At 35.3% G+C, this 24,470-nt stretch overlaps 1 long non-coding RNA gene and 1 pseudogene across 1 annotated transcript in view; one reads left to right on the plus strand and one right to left on the minus strand.

Annotated features, from left to right (window-relative positions):
* The first annotated feature begins 15,790 nt into the window (after positions 1-15,790).
* On the plus strand, positions 15,791-16,501 carry LOC122738398 (annotated as a pseudogene).
* Positions 16,502-22,312: 5,811 nt separating this feature from the next.
* Positions 22,313-24,470, minus strand: part of LOC122742328 — a 32,520-nt gene continuing 30,362 nt past the window's right edge. Inside the window, exon 3 of the long non-coding RNA XR_006354914.1 lies at positions 22,313-22,441. This is a non-coding gene — a long non-coding RNA (uncharacterized LOC122742328). The remainder of the gene's footprint in view (positions 22,442-24,470) is intronic.

Below are 24,470 nucleotides of genomic sequence, written 5' to 3' on the forward strand. Positions count from 1 at the left end.
TTCTTTAAGACACTTTTCCCATGCCTTTTCTTCCCCCAATGTCTTCCCTCTGAGATTACTTTCTATCTACTCTATATGTTTTGTGTAAATATTTAATGTTTTGCATGTTATTTCTCTCCATTAGAATGTTAGCTCTTTGAGGGCAAGGAGCATGTTTTTGCTTTTCTTTGAATCTCTAATGCCTGGATCAGTGCCTGACGTAGTAAGTGCTTAATATATATTTGATGATTGCCATATTTTTCAAAGAAGCTTGCATAATTTGGATGTCTGCATGGAGAACTCCTTCTTGGATAAGAAAGACCTTTTATGGCACTGTGTTTATTGAATATGATGATTTTTTATAGATTGCTAAAAAATGAAAAATGTGATCAGATATTCTCCACTTATTACTTGTGAAAATATGCTTGTTTTTTCCCAATACTAACCTCTAGGTTATTATGCACCTACACTTCACAAGCAGATCATTCTCACATTTCTCTGAAAGTAGTGATTTGGGTGAATAGTTATTGATGTTACCTTAGTCTTTTCTTTGGGATAATAATTTGGTTTAAGATTCTTTCTACACCTTTATCATCTTCCCCTCCTTCATATATGTCCAGAAGCAATCACTCAACTCCCTCAAAATTGCATCTCCTATAACATAAAACTCTGTGGTTTATTCTTCATTTAGTAAAGCTGTTTCCATATTTATTTTCTTCAAAGTCATTTCCTCTTCAAGCACAACTGAGACGGTGTGATGTTAAAACTCCAAATGTGGTTGCTTCATTATCCTTGATGTTGAAAATAGTTTCTTATAAATACATTGTATATTTGTCTGTCTGTCTATGTAGACAGATAGATAGAGATATATCTTTCATCTGTTGTCCTCCAAGCTTCAATTTAAATGCCCTCAGGGTGATTTTGCTTAGTTGGGTCATTCACCAAGCTTGCTTTATACTTTTTCCCCTCCCCTTAATCCTACCTGTTTTATGAAGAGATATTGATTGTAAATTTCCACTATCAATCTCAATAAGATTTTACAAATGAGTTTATATTTGAAACCAATGCTTCTATTGGTTACCATTTTTCTCCACTTGTCAATAAAATAAAGTATTTTTTGACCAAGGTGAGTTTTAGGCACTTTTAAATTCATAATTATGATTATTTACAATGTAGGGGGCCTAGACCTGAGATATAATTGATGTAGGAAAATCCCCATCAGGAAATAAGATGACATATATAAACTGCTTTGTAAACCTTCTAGTGTTATATAAATGGTAGCTACTATATTCATTATTTTTATTATTAGCAGGGAACTGCCTCTACCCCTGTAGATAAGTAACTATTTTGCAAACATCAGAGAATTGCTTAGGGTACTGTAATGTTATAACTTGCCCAGGGACAAACTACTGTTATGTCTTAAATACTGGGCTGTAACCCATATTTTGATGATGCTAAGACCATCTTTTAGCTATTAAGCTTCTATAAGAATTTGTTATAATTGGTGTCAGTGTCTCTTCCATCAACCATTTCCCATTTTTCATCCTGTGTAATATTTAAATAATTCAAGTCATAGTTGTTTTAAATGTATAGCATATATTTAATATTTGTTCTTATTTCCATCTCTTGGTTACTGTTGCTCTATGCCCTAATAAATTGATGACCCAACTGTATGTGAACAGCTGATTCAGAAATTACTCCCACATCAATAATAATCTATTTCCTATCTGTTAAAATAGAACCATTTTCTTTGTGATGTTATTTGGTGCTTATTATGTACACATGATTCTTTTCTTGAAGAAAAAAATAATGTATTAGTAGGTTACTTTTTGAGATCCTTGACCTCTCTGATTTGGGACTCTTGAACCTGATATCCTGATACACACAAACACACACACACACATACATACACACACACACACCTTGACACTGGACCCAGATGACTCTGGAGGAGAGAGTGAGGTTGGTGACCTTACACTACCCTCCCTCACTTAAATCCAACTCACTGCAAGTCATGATATCTATCACCCCAATGTCATTTTCCTCTTTGAAAATGAAGGACAAACAATAACAATGCAAGGTGATCAGATGCTCCATAAAATGGTGTTTCTTATTGCCAAAGAGAACCTGTGAGAAATTCTTCCAGTTAGTAACAATTTCCTTTTTGTCTTCCATTCTAATTTATAGTGAAAATATCAATACTTTTATAGTTCAATTCTTCTAATAGTATATCTATTCCAGATTTTTATGACTTACTTCTGTCCTAGGAGTATATCTGATTGGTCATTGGATAAGGAAGTCACATATACAATATTGAGTTAAGTTAATATTTATAGATGACATTAAAATTTCATGATTCTAAACAACCTTTGCATTCATTTCTGTTCCTATCACTATATCTGTAGAGATAGAAGGGTGCTGCACAAAACAGAAGACGAGTTTCATGTTTTTCTTTGTTATATAGGTTACTAAGGCCAAAGAACTGATCCATCACCAAGTGGCAGATCACTTTACTTACTTGGTGTTGAGCCTCTTCATTTGTAGCTATGCTGGTTCTAGGAAAATAAACACAGCATGGATATGTACCAAGAATCTTTCCAGAATGATAAAATCTACTTGCATCCCAAAGGAATGGCCTCTGAGAACTCAGTGTCACCTCAATGCTCCAACAAGGCATTGGAGTAGGATTTTGTGGAAGGAAATAGAATGAATGAAATACTCTTAAGGATTTGATCAAGAATCTCAGCTCACACAGAAAAGTATGAGTCAGTGAACACATCAATGAATTATATACAGAGGAGTCCAGAACTGTGAGCTTTAAAACTATTCCCTCACTGACGTGCTCAGTTGATCTCTGGGTAGAAAACCCAGGATCAGTATGGGTTTCAACTTAAACATATGTTGGGGGGAAAAAAGGGGAGGTAGGAGAGCAATTAGTCTAATCCCTCCTTGGCATAGTTTCAAAAGAAAACTAGGAACTATAAATCACTTTACACATTTGTAAGATAATCTAAATGAATAGTAATCATAGCTATAATCATAATAATGGGGAAAATATATACATTTTAAATAGTGCACCCTTCCCCAAAACAACCCATGTATGAGAGCTAACTTGAGTAGTTGTACATGGTTATTCTTCATCTTTATGCATTAGTTAAACCAATTCCTTTGCAAGCAAAGTTTTATCTTGGAAGTAATTATTTATAAAAGACCAAGTTGTAAACATTTGTAAAAACAGCAGTTAAGGGAAGGGATTTAAGGCAGTAGTATTGGGAGGGTTGGAGGTTTGGACGAGATTTATGTTGTCATCAGTGTGGAGTGCTCGGGGGGAGAAACTTCTTTAAACAATACAGATCTGTACCTTCTCTGCAACTGATAGTCTTAGAGTGTTTCTTGAAATAATAAAAGGTTAAGTGACTTATCTATAATCACAAAGCCAGGACATGTCAGAGGAAGAACTTGAACTCAGGTCTTCCTGACTCCCAAGGACTGCTCTTTGTTCACCTCAACATGCTGCTTCCAGATAGTAGGGATGACAGAAATTTTGACTGGCCCTGGATTTTACTAATGACACTTCAAGTATTGGCATTACCACATGGGCTTGACTTTAGGCTACATTATGCCTCCTTCAAATAGAATTTCTTTGAAAAGAAAAACATATATAAGTATATTTTAAAATAACACCAATTATAAGCCATGCTAAAATATTATATAAGCTAGAAGTGGGGAAATATAGCCTATATTTGGATGGCTTTGATATATCAAAGTCCAGCAAAGGATACATCCCTTTAGAGTTTTCTGTACTGTTAATTTCTCATGCATATCGATACATTTCTTGTACAAGTATATATTCCAAATAAATTAATCTTCAAAAATCATCCTCTTTCTTAGGTCAGAGATTTGTTTTTTTTTTTTCATCTGTGAAACTGTAAGCATTTCTGTAGTTGTGAACAACTACATTTGATTAAAATCTGTCAGATTTATCTTTTTAGCAGGAGAGAAGAAATATGTGTTTCTCCAGAAAGGAAATCAATGTGTCTTTATGATAGATGCAGACTGGAAAACTGGATGCTGTTGCTTTAAGTGATGAAGCAGAAAGACAGGATAGCTCAACAGATATTACCATTAGCTGCTGACATAATTGTTGTGAGGCAAAGCCCTGTTTAAATCTTATAATCCATGTTTATAGGATTGTCTTACAGCCACTGACCTAATAGTCATTACTCCAACTTCTTAAGTGACAAAGTCTTGAGAGTATGTATAGCTACCATCATTTATTGTGTTTAGATTTCTTCCACTATATCCTTTAGTCAGCACTATGGAGTGTTTTTCTTGTACACCTTGGTCCAGATATTCTCCTTTTGCACATAAGATATTGGTAGATATCTCTGATCTATTCATGTCCTCTTTCTCTTGTGCTCCATAGCTGATAGTGATATTCTCTCTTTAATCCTCAACTCACATGGAAAAGGCCATAAAAAGGGTAAAATAAGCATCCACTTCCACAAAAACTTTACCAGGATCTTCTAATTATGGAAGAGCTTGGCTATGGGTGTATTCCACCATCTGGCCCCTAGAAATTGCCAATCTGATTTGGTGGAGTGTTCTTCCTCATCAGAGAATTTCTTATACAGATGAAATCATGGGTACTTTTAAAAAAGAAATCATACCAGATTGTTGAAGAAAGCACTTTGTAAACACTAAAGTATCATTTAAATTTGAATTTTAAAAATTAGGAAAGTCTAATAACAAATAGAAGAATCGTTAGGTGAATTGTTAGTCCTTTTATTACACTTTATTCCAATCCCTTCCACTCCCTTCATGAAGCATGATTTGGGAAGTGGGGAAGTCACCATCTTTAAAACTGTCCTGGAAGGTGTTGGGGCATAAATTAAATGGAACATAGATTTAACTAATGGAAGGAATGTTGGGATTGAGGCTGAATGTGGAGCTATTTATTGGTGGCAGAATCAGTCATTATTGTACTCTAAACCTTCTTAGAATATGAGGGAAAAAGAAATCTAACTAGAGCATAGACATTGCTTTTCCTTTCCTTCCTTTCCATATTTCTTTTGGTAAGGCTCCCTTTTCCTTTCATTTTTTCACCATTCCCTTTCAACCTATCCCTAACATATTCTCGATGTCTCACAAATTTCCTTTTCTTCCCCCATTCCAGATACCTCATTACATGTGTAGTTCAACAAATGCTTTGAGAATCATTTGTAATGAAATAAACTTTTTGTTTATTCCCACTAATTTATGTGTAATTTGGTTTAAGAGGCCTAATTTTTTTTTGCCTACTTTATATGCATTTTTTAACTGGTGAAGTGTCTATAGTATTTATACAAATATGCATCCCTGGTCCAAATCCAGATAATAAGAGTAGGGGTCCATAGATATGTAGATCAAGAGCAGGCTATAATTTTTGATAGATAATCTTTGGGGGGCCGGGGCAGTGGGGGTTAAGTGACTTGCCCAGGGTCACACAGCTAGTAAGTGTCAAATGTCTGAGGCTGGATTTGACCTGATAGATGATAGATGATCTTTTACATTTTATTCAAATCCCAGAGATATCTCTGGGTGTGTTTCAGTGGGCTAGGAGATGGACATGAATTTGGTATCTGTCACTGACTTGCTGAATAACTTAGATAAAGTCACAGAGTCATAAGCAAATGCCTCAGTTTCTTTATCTGAAGAATGAGATTGCTAAGGAGGATTGGTTTAACAATTATAGAATTAGTGAATAGCAGAACATGTCAGCAAATGCAAGTTTTACTACTTAATTTGACTGAAGGATAAGAAATGGCAAAGTAGGGGCAGCTAGGTGGCTCAGTGGATAGAGCATCGACCCTGGAGTCAGGAGTACCTGAGTTCAAATCCGGCCTCAGACACTTAACACTTACTAGATGTGTGACCCTGGGCAAGTCGCTTAACCCCAATTGCCTCACTAAAAAAACAAAATGGCAAAAAAAAAAAGAAATGGCAAAGTATAAAGATAGTAGAAATAAAAGGGGTTCACATACAGAAATTATATTTTGTATTCTCCAAAGTTAAATTGGCCAGAAATAATATTATAAAATTACTTTATCAATTTCATAAGACAAGGAATAACACAATTTTAACCATCATCTAATTTTCTAGCACTTCTAACTAAACAATTAAGCAGTTTGCCTTAATTTTTGCTGTTTTTAGGTGTCTAGCTTGACTCTAATTGCTGATTGTGCAAAGATGCCCTTGTTTATCCTAATTACTTCCGACTGCACCATACATAAGGCTGTCCATTGTGAGACATGGAGAATATGTTAGGGATAGGTTGAAAGGGAATGGTGAAAAATGAAAGGAAAGGGAGCCCTATCAAAAGAAACATGGAAAGGAAGGAAAGGAAAAGCAATGTCTATGCTCTAGTTAGATTTGTTTTTCCCTCATGTTCTGAGAAGGTTTAGAGTACAATGATGACTGATTCTGCCACCAATAAATAGTTCCACATTCAGCCTCAATCCCAACATTCCTTCCATTGGTTAAATCTATGTTTCATTTAATTTATGCCCCAACACCTTCCAGGACAGTTTTCAAGATGGTGACTTCCCCACTTCCCAAATCATGCCTCATGAAGGGAGTGGAAGGGATTGGAATAAAGTGTAATAAAGGGATTAACAATTCACCTAACAACTCTTCTGTCTGTTATTAGACTTCCGTAATTTTTACATTCAAATTTAAATGATACTTTAATGTTTACAAAGTGCTTTCTTCAACAATCTGGTCTGATTTCTTTTTTTAAAGTTCCCTTAGGGCAGCTAGGTGGTGCAGTGGATAGAGCACCAGCCCTGGAGTCAGGAGTACCTGAGTTCAAATCCGGCCTCAGACACTTAACACTTACTAGCTCTGTGACCCTGGGCAAGTCACTTAATCCCAATTGCCTCACTAAAAAAAGAAAAAGAAAAAGAAAAAAAAAAAGTACCCTCGATTTCATCTGTGTAAGAAATTCTCTGATGAGGAAGCACACTCCACCAAATCAGATTGGCAATTTCTTTTCTGCAATTTTCAACCTTGCAGAGTTGCCTGAAAGCACTGAGAAGTTAAATGTCTTCTCTGAGGTCACATAGACAGTATGCATTAGTGTTAGAATTTAATGCAGGTAATAACTAATAATAATAATAGCTAGCATTTATATAGCATTTTAAGGTTTACATAATGTTTTAAAATTTAATCTTGTTTGACCTTCACACAAATGTGAGTGATATGGTGCTATCATTATCTTGATTTTATAGAAAAGGAAACAGAGGTAAACAGAAGTTAAGTGACTAAGTCGTGTAGCTCATAAATGTTGGAGGCAAATTTGAACTCCCAATCTATCCAATCCACCACCTAGCCAAGGCTGTCTATCTATCTACTATAACCTGCTCTTTTTCATCGTAATCTACATTCCAAGAGCCAACTGCCTTGCTTTCAGAAAATTACCAAGCTATTTTTCTGATCCCAATATTTCCATGAAAACAAAGGCCCATCTTTTCAATTCTGACCTCATTGATATTTCCCTTTGGCAACAATAAGTGGAACACCACTATACTAAAGAACTAACATTGAGTGTCACACAGGAGAGTTTCAAGATGTATGTGAGCCAGGCTGTAACATATACTAATGGAGAACTCCAGAAGATTAGGATGAAAGAAGTCATTGTTCCATTAATTTCTATCCCTATTCTATAATAGAAAGAAGATATTGGCTAGTCATGAGTTATGAGTAAAGAGTGATAAGTAGGTAGCTAGAATGATTCATTGGTATCCTCTCAATGTTGAAAGTAAGAAAGGTCCCCAGTTTGGACCCCCTTTGGTGAACATGAATAAGAGCTACATATGAAGGGTAAGCATAGTTGGGTTGCAATTTAAAACACTGGAGGAAACTCCTGAATCTATGTGATAACCGACCTTTTTGGATATTTAAATATTTATGCAAATCCCAGAAAAGTTCTTCAATGATTCATTTTTTAAAAGATGTAATTCTTAAGTAAAAAATCTAAAACTTAGGGCAATGGATGGTGCAATGGATAGAGCACCGGCCCTGGATTCAGGAGGACCTGAGTTCAAATTTGACCTCAGACACTTGACTAGCTCTGTGACCCTAGGCAAGTCACTTAACCCTCATTGCCCCACAAAAAAAATCTAAAAATTCAGAACTACTTTTCCCAAACTTTATGTGATTCCTCTCCCTTGAACAATTATAATTTATTCCTCACCAGATTTCTCATCTCTAAATATTCAAACTGCATTGCCTTTCTGAGCAAATGACCCCCTACCTTAGTGTTTTATTGTGACTTGTCATTGAAATACATACATATGTGTGTAGATATGTACGTACCATAATCTTTAAGATCAAGATGTTCCACTTTTGCTTCTAAGCCTTCCTTCATTTTACCTTACACAATATCACTTCTCTTATATAGATATAGAATTTAGAGTGACCTTAGAGATAATTTCATCCTCGTTTTTCAGATGAGGGAACAGAAGCCCAGACAGTTGAAGTTACTTGTCCGATTTCAGAAAGCTAATATATAGCCAATCCAGGACTCAAAGGAATCAAGAATCTTTACCTTATACATTATCTCCTCTTAGTCCTAGGGAGATCTACATCTGTCACACTTAGACAAAGGTACTCAATGAAGTTTTCATCTGATATCTCCCAATTTATATCACATTCCAGGAGTGCCTTCCACACTTGGGTACTTACCCTTTTGTTCACGCAAACAATCCTAAAACCTCATGAACACCATGAAAAGAAAATAATAGATATTCCTAGGTCATGTGCTATCAAAGCACACTACTGCCATGACCCTTCTTCACTCATTACTTCCACTAAGATCCTACCCATTTCCTTGAATACAAAGAAAATATTATAAAAAGATTTTTTAAATCACCTTCCTTTGTCGCATATGTTTTTGTTTTTAAGTTGTCTTTCAGTCATGTCCAATTCTTAGTGACCCCATTTGGGGTTTTTCTTGGCAGAGATACTAGAATAGTTTGTCATTTCCTTCTCTAGCTCATTTTATGGATGAGGAAACTGAGGCAAACAGGGTTAAGTGACTTGCCCAGGGTCACAGAGCTAGAAAAGTGTTTGAGGTCAGATTTGAACTCCTGAAAAATAAGTCTTCCTTACTCCAGGCCTGGTGCTCTGTGCACTGTGTCACCCATAGGTTAAATTGGCAATACAGGGACATATCAATCAAACAATAAGCATTTTTCCATGTCTACTCTGTGTCAGGCACTGTGCTAAGCCCTGGAGATAGAAAGGGAAAAACAAGAGAAACAATACCTCCTCCCAAAGTAATTTAAATTATATATGTATACTTACATATATGTATAGGGTGTCCTAAAAGACCTATTTCAGTCTTAAACTTTAATAACTATGAATTATAAATGCCACAAACACAGAAAACATGTTTGAAAAGTTAATTATTCAAATGTTTAAAATAGTTTTGTTTCTAATTAAAATTCAACATAACCACTGTCATGTTATATATCACTCTATCCACTTTTATTGTGGGGCAATGAAGGTTAAGTGATTTGCCCAGGGTCACACAGCTGAGGCCAGATTTGAACTCAGTGCCTCCTGAATCCAGGGCTAGTGCTTTATCCACTGCACCACCTAGCTGCCCTGATATCAACTCTAGCTGATTGAAAACTTCGTATAAATCTGTCAACAGCTACTGCTACTCAGTGACTGAAAGGGCTGCATGTAATCTTAGCCTTAAGGTCATCCAAAAGAATGAGGTTTAGACACATGCATGGCAATATTGAGGGTACCTCCACAAGTAACAGCCTAATGGACATAGATCAGGGAACCAAGGTGACAAAGCAAGAGGACCTCCTCTACCAATCCACTGGTTTGAAAAATTGTCATCCAGAAGCCGCCACACACATGATGCATAATGGTGGGAAACCCTGTCATATAAGAATTAAAGTTTATTATTCAAAATTCACAAAACTAAATAAGTTTAAGAGACATAAAAGTAATTAAACTTTCAAATGATATTTTTGGAAGTTTGGAGTATTTGTGTGTCTTGAAGTTATTAAAACTTAAAACTATAATTAGGCTCTTGGGACATGCCATAGACATATACACACAAAATAACCATATACATATATATCTGTATGTCTATATAGAGACTAATAATGTATAGTTCTAGGTATACTAATAATAGATAACAATATTTAATAATAATGATATATGTAAATATGTGTCTGTATATCTATGTTTATATCTATACATATATACATATGTCTGAATGAGCGTGTATACATATATATCTATCTGCACATGTATACAAATAGATATACAAATAGATATACATATATATATATATATATATATATATATATATATACACCGATGTACAGACATAGATATAGATATACAGAATAGGGGGCAGCTAGGTGGCGCAGTGGATAAAGCACTGGCCCTGGATTCAGGAGGACCTCAATTCAAATCTTACTTCAGACACTTGACACTTACTACCTGTGTGACTTTGGGCAAGTCACTTAACCCTCATTGCCCAGACCCCCAAAAGTATATATATACAGAATAACTATAAGGTAAATAAACAGTAGTTACGGAGGGAGAGAAGAGAGGACACTAGCAGCTGGGGAAATCATGTAGGTGATGCTTAAACTGTATCTTGAAGGATGTGAGGAATTTTATAAAATAGAAGTAAGGAGGGAATGCATTCCAAGTATTTGGTACTACTTTTGCAAAGGCAGACTGATAAGAGATAAATTGCCATGTATAAGAAAAATAAAAGAAAAATACTTTGGCTAGAGTCATGTCTAATGGTGCTTGAGAGTTAGGTTGGAACCAAAGTACAAAGGAATTTACAAGCCAAAAAGAGAAGTCGATATTTTATCTTGGAGGCAGCAAGAAGCCACTGGAATTTATTGAGCACAAGAGTGACGTGGTCAGGTCTGTGCTTAAGGGAAATCACTTTAGTAGTTCTGTAGGGGTGGAATGGAGAAAAACCCAAAGTACAAAGACCAGTTAGGAGTTCTTTACAACAGTGTAGGCTAGAGGTAATAAGAGCCTGTACCAAAGTAGTGACTGTGTGAATAATGGCAAGGGGTCAGATGGGAGAGAAATTGCAGAGAAGAAAAGGCAAATTTGGCAACTGATTGGTTATGTGGGGGTGTGGGAAACTAAAGAGCTGAAGATAATACTGAGGTCATATGACAAAAACAGTGTTATCTTTGACAGAAATAAGAAGTGTGGCAGAGGAGTCTGTTTGGAGGAAAAGTTAATGGATATTTTGAATCTGAAATGCCTCCAAGACATCCAATTTGAAATGTTATGTGTGATTGGAGCCCAAGGGAGAAACTGGATGTGGCTGGATATGTCAATCTGTATGTCATCTGCATAGAGATAATAATTAAGTCTTTGGGAGCTGATGAGTTTTCTAAGAGAGAGGATGTATGGAGGAAAGGGGGCCTAAGACTAAGCCTTGGAGTACACCACAAGTTAGGGATGTTCAATGGTTGATTTTCCCAGCAAAGCAAACCAAAAAATAGAAGGAGAAACAGAGGAGTGTAATGTCACAAAAACCCAAAGTGGAGAGATCACCAGGAGGAGAGAATGCTCAACAATGTCAAATGCAGCAAAGAGAGAGGTCAAGAAAGATGAAGACTGAGAAAGGAAATCAAATTTAGCAATTAAGAAATTGTTGGTAACTTTGGAGAGAGCATTTTTAGGTGTCAAGAAGTCAGAAACCAGATCTCAAAGGTTTGAGGAAAGGAGACAAAATGGAGACAACAAATGTAAGGAGCTTTCTAAAGACACTGGCTAAGGTAGGTAGAAAAGATACAGAATAATAACTAGAGGGGATGGAAGCATCTAGCAAATATTTTTAGTGTGTTTCTCTCAGAAAACTTCATTTCACACACACACACACAAACTTGGAACATGAGTTACTTGGCATTAACACTATAATGGAGTTCTATTGGAACTCAGTATTTGACAAAAACTGCTGGGAAAACTGGAAGATAGTATGGTGGAAACTAGGCATAGACCAACGTCTTACACCTTATACTAAAATAAGGTCAAAATGGGTACATGATTTGGACATAAAAGGTGATATCATAGGTAAATTAGGAGAGGAAGGAATAGTTTACCTCTCAGATTTATGGAAAGGAGAAGAGTTTATGACCAAACAAGAGATAGAGAATATTATGAAATACAAAATGGATGATTTTGATTACATTAAATTAAAAAGGTTTTGTACAAACAGAAGCAATGCATCCAAAATTAGAAGGGAGGCAGAAAGCTGGGAAATACTTTTTATAGCCAGTATTTCTGATAAAGGTCTCATTTCTAAGATATATTGGGAACTAAATCAAATTTATAAGAATCAAAGTCATTCCTCAATTGAGAAATGGTCAAAGGATATGAAAAAGCAGTTTTCTGAGGAAGAAATCAAAGCTATCTGTTGCCATATGAAAAAATTATCTAAATCACTATTGATTAGAGAAATGCAAATTAAAACAACTCTGAGGTACCACCTCACACCTATCAGATTGGCTAAAATGACAAAAAAGGAAAATAATTTTGGAGAAGCTGTGGAAAAATTAGAACACTAATGCATTGTTGGTGGAGCTGTGAACTGCTCCAACCATTCTGGAGAGCAATTTGGAAGTATGCCTAAAGGGCTATAAAGCCCAGCAATACCACTCTTAGGTCTTTATCCCAAAAAGATTATAAAAAAGGGAAAAGGTCCCACATGTACAAAAATATTTATAGCTGCTCTTTATGTGGTGGCAAGGAATTGGAAATTGAGGGGATGCCCATCAATTGGGAAATGGCTGAACAAGTTGTGGTATATGAATGAAATGGAATACTATTGTGCTGTAAAAAACAATGAGCAGGTGGATTTCAGAGAAACCTGGAAGGACTTGCATGAACTGATGCTGAGTGAGATGAGCAGAACCAGGAGAACATTGTACACAGTATCGACTACATTGTGTGTTGATCAACTGTGATAGACTTGACTCTTCTCAGCAATACAGTTGTCCAAGATTGTTCCAAAGGACTCATAATGGAAATGCTCTCCAAACCCAGAAAAAAAGAACTGTGGAATCTAGATGCAGATTGAACCATACTATTTCTACTTTTTTTGTTTCTCTATTTTGAGGTTATTCCCTTTTGCTCTGATTCTTCTTTCACAACATGACTAATGCAGAAATAAAAAAGAAATATGTATTTAGTCAATTTGTTATTGTTTGGTAATCTCAAGCTCTTTATATTTCTGTCTCTATTGTTGTTTCCTTAAGAGTATAAACATCTAGAGCTAGAATCTAGGGCTGTATCTTCTTTATTCTGTATTAAGGATAAAGAAATATCTCACTAATATTGCTCATCATGATAAAGTCAAAGAAAATCCATGGCCTTATGAAATGAATAGAAGCAATGGCTAACCCAATTCACCTCATTCTGTTTTCTTTCTGTTGTAACATCATATTATTCTGTGAATGTATTAATGGGAGGAAGTGTCATAGTGGGTAAAGCATTTAACTTGGAATCAGGAAGACCTGAGGGTAAACCGTGCTTCATACACTATCAGTATGAATCTGGCCAACTCACCTAAATTCTCTCAACTCCAGTGTTCTCAAATATAAAATAGGAATAATAATAGCACTTGCTTCACAGGGTTGTTGTGAGGATCAAAGATGAAAATATTTAAGTGTTTTACAAAGCCCTACATAAATATTGCCTATTATGCATAACAGATGTATACATATATCTGTATGTACATATATCAGAACAATATCTATGAACATCTATCAAATTTTCTACTCAATTTTCTGCCTCCCACACATTTCTGAAAATGCCTGTTTATTTCATTCAATAAAAAATGCATTTTAACTATAACTTTCAACCTTGTTATTTTTTTATTCAATCCCTGAAGCACAAAATAAGTATTTCAGAATAACACGGGCATATTGATAAAAAACAGAATTGAGTTTGGTTGATCCTTTATATGTCCTAATTTCCCCCATGAATTGAAGATGGATATTTCTATTCTATGGAAGCCAGACTGCTTAAACAGTGGTTAGTTATATTAGATATCAAAACCTATGTATAAAAAGTGAAAATTTAATTAAAATCAAGATAAATTATCAACATGAGACCAAATATATGGATGAAAATTTTTACATTTTAATCCTAACATTTGATATCATATAGATACAACCAGGTGAGAATGTGAAAATCTTTATAAAAAGAATTAGAATCAAGTACTTAGGATCTTTTTTACTATCTAAAATTAAAACTGACTTTAGGGGGCAACTAGGTTGCACAGTGGATAAAGCACTGGCCCTGGATTCAGGAGGACCTGAGTTCAAATCCAGCCTCAGACACTTAACACTTACTAGCTGGGTGACCCTGGGCAAGTCATTTAACCCCTTATTGCCCCACCAAAAAAAAAACTGACTTTAAAAGATTTTAGAAATATTGCATAGAAAGATTATAATTATTTTAAGATGTACTAAGTAAATAAGAATTGTGATGAGAAATATAGCTGAATAAGAAAAAAAGGTTGAAGATAGTTGCCATTATTTACCCTGGAGAAGTAAAGACCAAGGAATGACAGAATGATTGTATTCAAATATATGAAAAAAGGGACAGCAAGGTAGCATAGTGGATAGAGTGCCAGGCCTGAAGTCAGGAAGACTGTGTGACCCTAGGTAAGCCACTTAACTCTGCCTCAGTTTCCTCATCTGTAAAATGAGCTGTAAAAGGAAATGACAAACCAATATCTTTGCCAAGAAAGCCTGAAAAGAGGTCACAAAGAGTTAGTTGGATACAAATGAAAAAAATGGCTAAATATGAAAGAATTTTATATGAACAAATAGGGCCAACTATTCCCTCACCCTACTAAAGACTAAAGAACCATAGAATTGACTTACATTACCAAATAACTGTCTTCTTAAGGTAGACATAACAAACAGTGGAAAATTAATTTTTTTTTAATTTCTTGGAGGTATTTCATCTTCTTGAATTGGGTTAGTATAGTCTTTCTTGATTTGGGGCAGTTAAATTGGGTAACAGCTCTTCTACGTCACTTTCAGTCCCATGTTGCTTGGTGGTTGTTTTTTGTCTTGAAGAGAAGAGAAAATATAGTAATGACTATATAGGAAACACGGTTAAACTCTAATAATAACTCTTGAAACAAAGATGAAAAGATGAGACTTTGTCCGGCAGAGATAAGAAAGCCATAAAATGAACAAAAGTATATAAATAATTTTTAAAATCAGAAATGTGATTTTTTTTTCAAAAATGCTTAGTACAGTGGAAAAGCTGGCTCTGGAATCAGAGTTCAGATGCTGCTAGTCATTTGACCTTGAACAAATCATCAGCCTCCATGTGCCTCAGTTTCCTTATCTCTAAGGCAAGAAGGTTGGACAAGGTGGTTTCTGAGTTCCCTTCCCTCTCTATATCTATGATAACTATCCCAAAATGCTGAGAGTTTTAAAAATTGCTACTTTATTTTTCTGGAGTCTTTTATGGTCAATTGCAATGTATTTCTGGGTTCTCCATCCAGGTTGCAGATTACAGCCCATTCATACCTTCTCATCCTTGCAATTCTTTCATAAATCCTCCATAGGGTATCTACCCATTGCACTTTAAACCTTTGTTTTTAAATCTTTTAACCCAGAACCCAGATTAACCACCCTTATCTTGCCCTATAACCAACCTTCTTCTTTTTCCAGTCATATGCTTTCTCAATTATGTCCTCTGTCACTTCTTCCATTTAGTTCATCTCTGAAAATACTCTCAAATCTTGTTCCTGAACTACCAAAACATGCCAGACCTGAAATAGATGGTCCAACTCAGAAGAATGACTCCCTCTTTGCAATCTGGAATATCAGAGGATTTGAACAATGTACAGAAAGAGATGGGCATGGACAGGAGCAGAGATGTAGACTTCTTCCTTCTGCTAGACAATGTATTAGTGGTACAGACCAATGAGCTCTGCAGGTGCTCAATACTAAATAAATTCACACATATTATTGAGCAGAGAGTTGTTGATACAGCCCTATATATCCTGGAGAGCAGACACAGGGAAGATCTTCAGATGGCATTTGGCTCCAAACTCTACACCCTACAGCACAACATGCTAGAAGCAGTGGACCCCTCTACTCCACCCAGGAATAACAGAAATTTCCTCATTTATGCTATGCATAATGTGACCCTCTCACCCCTCTTCATAACACTGGGGATTTTTGAGCATTAATGATGCCTATATGCTTCAAACTTGATCATGAAAATCTATCAACACCAGGACTCCAAGAATTAGTTCAGACAACTTTCTTACAATGGAAAGAAACAAATAGTGAAAAGGTGGCCCCACAGGATTCTGTCCCTGGCAATTTCTAAAAGCCCTGTCACCTTACACTGTATGCCCAGAAGAGTATAACACACTCTGCTCCTACCAGAGAATATAAACATTGAAAATGAGAAACAATCAGATGGTACACATGTGTACTGATTTTTAAATAAAAGCCTGTTTGCACACACACACACACACACACACACATACACACAAACTTGCTTAAAACCACTACACATTTCTCCATCAACCTTTGGGGCAACATAAAATTTTAGTTCTTTAGAAACTGTGGCATTCTATGATCACAACACTAAAATATAATTGTTGAGGTGACATAGTCCTGAATCGTGTGCATATCAAAAACTTGAAAAGGAATCATATTCCATACCACCTTACATCTTAGACTTCTATAATGTTGAATAGTTGAAGTGGTAGCCTAGAAAGTACTTTTTTATTAAAAAACACAACAACAACATAAAAGGTGAAAGAAATCTTTAGTGCCTACATTTGCAAAGGAATCTTGAATTACCTGTCTATCCCTTTAAACATTTTCATCTACAAATCAAACACAGATGGCCCATTATGTTTATGACCTCACTGTCAATTGCTCTAGATGGAGTATGCATTAATTATTGAAATATTTTCATAGTATACAACTTTTTAGTGTGTACATTGTCACAGATAATTTCAACTTTTTGATTAGAAGGCGGTATAAACAATTTTATTTATGGGAATTAATCTCTTTTATGTCGTAAAAGCTACCAATACAGTAATTTTTTTTATAATAAAGCCAAGCAAAAGTCCCTGGCCCTAGTCTTGGAAGTCAACATTATGTTAACACTGCCTACAATACATAAACGTTGCCAAAATCTATTACAATTGTAGTAAATTTTGATTACTGGAGTTGTTTGTTATTTATGTCTAGAAGATAAAGATAATATTGGGAATAGCCCTCTTCTATTCAACGTATAAATTACATCCATAAAATATCTTGCTTTGTAAACAGCAAGAGAAAGAAAGCAGAACTTGATTGAAGCTTTTAAATTGTTGCATCTACTTTACTTTCAAGTAAACAAATGTTTTAGCTAATATAAAAATCTCCAAAAAAGTTTTATTTTGTAAATGTATTACTAGCGTTTTTTTTTAATTTAGAAAACCACCCAAAAATGTATAGGTGTCATTTAGCTTTGAAAATATATTTGCTGGTGTCGTTTAGCTTTGAAAATACTTTATATTTGCCAAGTCCTTTATGGCTTACAAAGCATCAACACCAATATTATCTCATTTCATCCTTATAATAACCCCAAGATGAATGCAAAGAAAACATTCCATTTCCTGTCTCTGGCTTTGTACTGGCCCTCCCCCATGCCTGGAATGCACTCTCTCCCTACCTCTGTCTCATAGAATCCCTCTCTTATTTTAAGGTGCATCTAAGGCACCATCTTCTTCATAAAAACTTTCCTGATCTCAACTACTAGTGTCCTCCCTTCCAAGCTACTTTGTATTGAACAACTATGTATGTGTAGGTATATTAACTTTATGTTGTATATATTTTATATGTAGTCATCTCCCCATTAGAATGTAATTTTATTGAAAGTGAGAATCATTTCATTCTTTATACGTATGTGCTTCTACCAGTATCCAGTAAACCAGCACAGTGACTGCCATTTGTTGAATGAGGGAGACAGAGAAACAGAGACAGAGAGATGATAGAAAGACAGACATATAGATTGGTATGCATACATATAATCAGTTCATAAATATAATGAGTCCTATATTTTATTTGTAGATAGACATAGATAAATGTAGATATAAATATTATATACATTTTGCAGATGGAAAAACTAAAGTTCAGAGATATTAAATTATATGCTCAGTTGCAAATCTAGTAAGTTCCAATCCAATCCAGAACCTCAATTTAGAACATCTCTCTTTCTACCACAACACTGACTCAAACTGCAAAAATCTATACAACAAAACTGTCTTTTTAGAGAAGTAGAATCATAAATCTAGAACAAGGCAGGACCTTAGAACTCATCTAACTCCAACTCCCTCATTTTACAAATAAGGAAAGATGCTACAGAGAAAAAAGAAGGAAGTCACTCAGCTTCGTCCAAATTCCAACTACAGTTATCCCTTCCACGTCACAACTTTCCCCATATCAGTTTCATTATATCATGGATCAGCATAAGAAATTATGTGGGAATTTTGGGGGCTTATTGCAGAAGCCACCCAGACCTCTAGACTAATCCATTCTGGAGCTGGAACTAACTACTAAGGAATATGCAGAGATTGGGGCTCAGGGTCATTCAGAAGGGCAAATCAAGAATCATTTGAAGTACCTGTGTCCTGATTGGTGGTTTAGGAAGATAAAGGAATCCTGGTAAGAAAAAGAAGTAATTGTGCATTCACTGGTGTTTTTCTCCAGCCAAAGCAAGAGTTATACCTCTAGAGAAAACAGAAATGGAGACCCATAGGAGGCACCATGCGTTTCCAATTAGATGAAGTGATATAGAGGAGGATATATCCTGTATACCCTTAGAAAAATTGAGACTGGAACAAGATTTTTTTTCTTCAACCAGAGAAATGATAGGGGAGTGGGAAGGAGATAGAAGTTCAGCACAAATATTACATGGAAATCCGTAGCCTTTTTCTAGTGAGGAACCCTGATATAAGTGAAATCTAGAAAACCCCATCTTCATAAGGAAACTGAAAAAGAACTTATAGGGATATTTGCTAAATATTTATTATTGATTTTTCTACTGTGAATCTTTCTGAATATAGAAAAGGGCTTAAGGATCACTATTATTTAATATTCATTGGCTGCCACAGATAAATTAAGCACTATATATGAGAGAGTATATATGTAGATTGTAAACTTTTGTCTTTACATGGTAAACTTAGGTGACCATCAATGACTACTTACATCTTTGAAAATAGCTGCTGCAAAGAGGGCATTGTTTTGGTGGTGATGACAAAGTTTACATTGAGATTTAAAATAAGCATTGCATGCGCCTAAGGATTTTTTTAAGTAACAGGAAAGAAATTTGACTGTGTCAAGGAAAGTCCTTTCCCCTTAATTTACTTTCTGTAGACTTTATTTTGCAAAGGGGTTTTGTATTTTTAGGAAAAAGAGATGAGTCATAATGTTTTGAGACATTGACTTCCATCAGGCATCAGGATATCTTTAGCTAGAACTGATCAACAAGAATAAATTCCTCTGGCCAGTTTCCACATAAGTTATGTACCAGACTGCCAAAGCAGGTCTACCATGTATAATTTGGCTATCATTGCTAGTTGTGACTTAGTTTGGTATCTTTAAAAAATGTCAACTTTTGGCCCACCAAAGTACTAATGTAGGAAAAAAAACACAAAACAAAACCTTATGTGTTCAGCTAGAACCTTCTTCTTCATCCCTAAAATGATGAGAGGAATTCATAGAATATCAATATCCTCCTAAATAACATTTATCTAGTGCTTTAAAGTTCACAAAACCTTACATTGAAACCTATGACTTTCTGTGCCCAGGTCCAATGGTCTTACCACTGTTACTCTGCTGCCTCAGTCACAATCTCCTAAAACACTATGGTCTGCAAATAAACTTGACATTAAAATCTGAACTGAATAATCTAGGCAGGAATTTATTCACTAGAGTTTTTCTAGCTTCAGAAATAAGTGGAAGCAAATTATTTCTAAATTAGAAACTATGTCTACAGTACCATTATATCAGCTCTAATTTTAGAGGGCAAGGTGCAGCTCTGGCACTAGACTAATGTAATTTTAATATAGTTTAGCAGATGATGATTATGATAGAGATTGTCTTTTGCTCCCTTAGGAGTTTTTCACTTAAGAACTTGATAGTGTTTTGGGTAAAGTGTTATAAGAGGGGCTATGGTACATGACAGAAAAGAAAACATTAATCTCCTATGTAGCCAAGAGCTGCATTAATCTTTTAAGCAATTCAAAAGCAAATCAGAATATGAACTCTTAAAGACTGTTCAAGTGTCCTAAAATATCCCTTTTAGTAACAAGGCTACTTGGGTAGATTTTCACATTTTTTGTTGGATATATAAGATTCACTGAATCAAAGATACATTTTAATGTAGATTTAAAAATATATTTGCAGGTTAACTATTGATATAGTTCATCTTTAAGCACAGAAGGCAACATAATCTGCATACCACAATTGGTATCAAAGAGTCACTCTAAGAAAAGGGTGCTTAATGGATAACTTGATGGTGAAGTCTTGAAAACTTTCCCTAATTATTAGACTCCTGTTTTCTTTTTGAAATATATTAACAGCCCAAGAGGGATTATTGATGCTGGCAAGTAAGCTTAAACAGCTTTCAGAAGTTCCTGACATTCCATGTACACCGTAAGGTTTGTGCATTTTTTTTTCTCTCTTGAGTGTTTGGAGATCTCAATGACTAGAGTTCTGCTGGAAAGATTGATAAAGCAAAGCAATCGGAGTTATTTCCTATGCATGAAATTGATTAAATGCTTCACTAAATGGCTTATAAATTTGCTTCTCATATTTCTGTCACCCACTGAAAAGATTACAGAAACTCTGCATATAACCATGTTGTATACAATACCAAATTACAAAAGGTTGTAAAAACTAATGTTTTGTTTAAAGTTTTGAGCAGGACCATATGCCTTCAGTGACCTTGAGTAAGCTATTTTAATTCAAAACATTTCAAAGACTATAAGGGGGAAAAAATCCATCTACATAACAAGCCAAACCAAAGTGGTTAGATCTCAGCATTATTATACTGAGCTTATTTTCGCCTGTAAAAATTAGAATGACTCTCCTTATACAAATGAATGTAATATGTCTTTAAAGCCATGAAGCACATGTTATGTCAACAAGGACAATTTTACCAAAGGAGCTGAAAACATGTCTTTAAGACATCTCCAAGTTGAGTTAAATTCTATTATTTTTAGAACTGATGATCTTCAAATGAGCATAGAGTCTTGCATAGACTTGTAATCTAGGTCTTTGATTTATTTAGAAAGGATAGCAAATATGAATATGTTTTTTAATCTCTCCACATATTTTCAAAATGGAATTTTAGGTCAATTTTCCCCTTCCTGTTGTAGCTGTTGTGAAACAGTTGAGGGGGCTTTCAAGCATAAAGCCAATTTATAGGCCAAATGCATGACCTACAGATGTGACATGGGAAAACAATCCCTTTCTTAACATGGCCTTAAAAGTCCCTTAACTTCTACAGGAAAAATGATATTCTTTCATAACATTTACAAGACATCATGTCCCCAGCAAGAATTAGCATTTGGCATTAACACACGGCTCTGGCAAGAAATCTCAGGAAAATAGATTTTACAACCAATGATCTGCTCTGAGTCTTGACTGGTTTGACCTCTGCACATCCTAAGCCTTCCATCATTTCCAAGAATGGCCAGTGTCATGAAAAAAATGGCTGCCACAGCTGGGGACATCCAGAACACAGCAATCCATCAGTCAACTTCCAAGATTAAAAGAAAGAAACTCTTCAAAAAATATCAAGTGGAAAGGTTAGGAAGAGATGTAAGAAAAAAAGCCTAAATAATGCACAACCACTAGGTAATAATCTTCCGATTCTCATAAATTTCTGTGAAGTTTATGTGTTTGTGTCATGAGATAAATTGGATGCTGGGGATTTACCCCAGTTCCTGAGGGGCTGGAAGGGAGCAGAAAGTGAAACACTACAGTCACTACAGAAAAGTGCCAGGTGGTGATGTTGGTGGTGGTGGTAGTAGCAGTAGTAGTAGTAGTAGTAGCAGCAGAAGAAGAAGAAGCAGTAGTAGTAGTAGCAGAAGAAGAAGCAGTAGTAGTAGTAGTAGCAGAAGAAGCAGTAGTAGTAGTAGTAGTAGTAGTAGTAGTAGTAGTAGTAATTATGATTTTCATAGTTGTTCTACCTTCCCTCTTCCCCTTTTTCTTTCTCCTCTCCTTTTCCTTCACCTTCTTCTCCTTCCTGTCCTACTCCTTGTTCTCTTCTCTCTTTCTTTGTCTTCTTTCTTCTCTTTATTTCCTTTCTCCTGTTCCCCTTCCTCCTCTTCATCATCACCATCATCAGTAGCAACATTAGTTGTCTATCTGGTCTGGAAAATATGTCAACCATTCAGGAATTATGTAATCAGTTTATTTTCCCACACCATCAGAAGCTGGACAGTAAAAATCCTTGCTGGTAGGGGTCTGGGTCTTCTTTATTGGCATGAAGAGCTGAAAGTCATAAAACCTGACTGGGTGTTAAAAGTTTAATTATTTAAAACAAAGAAGCAAAGAGTTTAGCTTTAAATCACAAGAGAACCTGACTCCAGTCTCAGGTCACTGTCACCATAAAATATCCAGCCTATTTACATGTAAGTTTTTGGATGCTAAAAATTAAAATCTAACCTTAAAAGGAGTCTGGCAAAGACTTGAGAAACATACTTCTCAGAATAATCTTATCAATTCAAGAATGTTTTAATGATACCGTCTTAAATGTGCTTTGCATTCAAAAGAAATTCTGGGTGCTATTCTTTCAATATTGTCATATAGAAAATCATGAACATTAAGTTGGTAGGACAGTGTTTGCAACTGTTGGATCTTGTCATTTACCCTAGCCATTTAGCACATTTTTCCCCTGCAATGATGATGTGTTTGCATGTAGCCATCCATATTCTCCCACCTGATTCTGGGTTAGGGGTGTGAACTGTGGTTTTGAACCAGAATTAAGTAAGCTGGCCCATACAAACAATTATGGACCTATTACCCCATACCGTCGCCAATCAGAAACTATTAATTCGTGCTAATTAAAGTCCTGATTTATCCAGTGTTCGGATTATTCAGACTCTTCAAATCTCTTCTCTGACCCTGTTATTTTCCTTTTTCACTATTCATTTCAATAACAAAATTCAAATAAGTCAAGGTTTCTATATTTTAGCAGCTGTAGTGAAAGTTTTTATGGGAGAGGCAGTAGAAATTATTCAAAGGAAGGGAATTTGTAGTTATTTATACTACCTCTTGTATACATACAGAATCAAAATAACTGACATTTATTTAGAACTTTAGGGTTTGTTAGTATCTCATTTAATCCTTAGAACAATCTTATACAATATTTGCTGTTACTATCCCCATTTTGAAGTCAAGGAAATGAAAACTAAAAAGGAAAAAAAAGAAGTTATGTTAATTGACTAGGATCACACTGTAGTGTCTGAGATGGGCTATGAAGCTAGGAATTCCTGACTCCATGTCCAGTGACCAATCTATTATACCAGATAGCCTTTCAGAAGAATAATGGTATAAATAGTCATGATTGTTAATTAGCAGTTATTTTCTGGTAGAAAGTTAATTTTCTATTATATATTAAAAGGATTCATAAATGCGTTATGATTTTGTGTGTATATATATCCACATATATGTTCTAACTTTATTTTAATCTCATTTTGAATCAGATTTTGTGATATTAAGAGAAGGGTTATTAAAGGGTTAGTGACATATAAGTTGGAAATACCTAATTTTTTTAAGGTAACATCATCATTAGGTCATTCAAATATAATTATTATCTTAGTTATAAATATCATGGATATCATGGTTCACTATTCTTTAGAATGGTAGAATAACTCTTCAGCTCATACATTTCTAAAATGTATTGAACTATTCTCTCTGTCACTTTTTGTTTTATTTTGTCTTGTTGGGCAATGAGGGTTAAGTGACTTGCCCAGGGTCACACAGCTAGTAAATGTCAAATGTCTGAGGCCAGATTTGAACTCAGATCCTCCTGAATCCAGGGCTGGTGCTTTATCCACTGTGCCACCTAGCTGCCCCCTCTCTCTGTCACTTTTTACAGAACTATGACTCTAAGAACCTTTTCCAAGTTCATTATATGTTCATTTCTTCTTAGTTTACACAGACTCATGGGACTTCAGCTCTAGTAAAGAAATGGATTCTGATACCAGGGCAGAAGGCCCCCAAAATGGCCAGCAGCCTAATACTACTAAGAAGCCTTTTCTATTTAGAAAAGGTAGCTTGTTCAGTCATTCAGAGAAAACACAGAACAACATTGTCTATTGTACTTGTCACATTTTTTTAGCACATTGTCATTTTCTTTTCTATTTTCTTTTGATATAATCAAGTTTTACTTTTAAG

This window comes from Dromiciops gliroides, chromosome 2 (genome assembly GCF_019393635.1).
Source record: "Dromiciops gliroides isolate mDroGli1 chromosome 2, mDroGli1.pri, whole genome shotgun sequence".
In the NCBI taxonomy this organism is placed as follows: domain Eukaryota; kingdom Metazoa; phylum Chordata; class Mammalia; order Microbiotheria; family Microbiotheriidae; genus Dromiciops; species Dromiciops gliroides.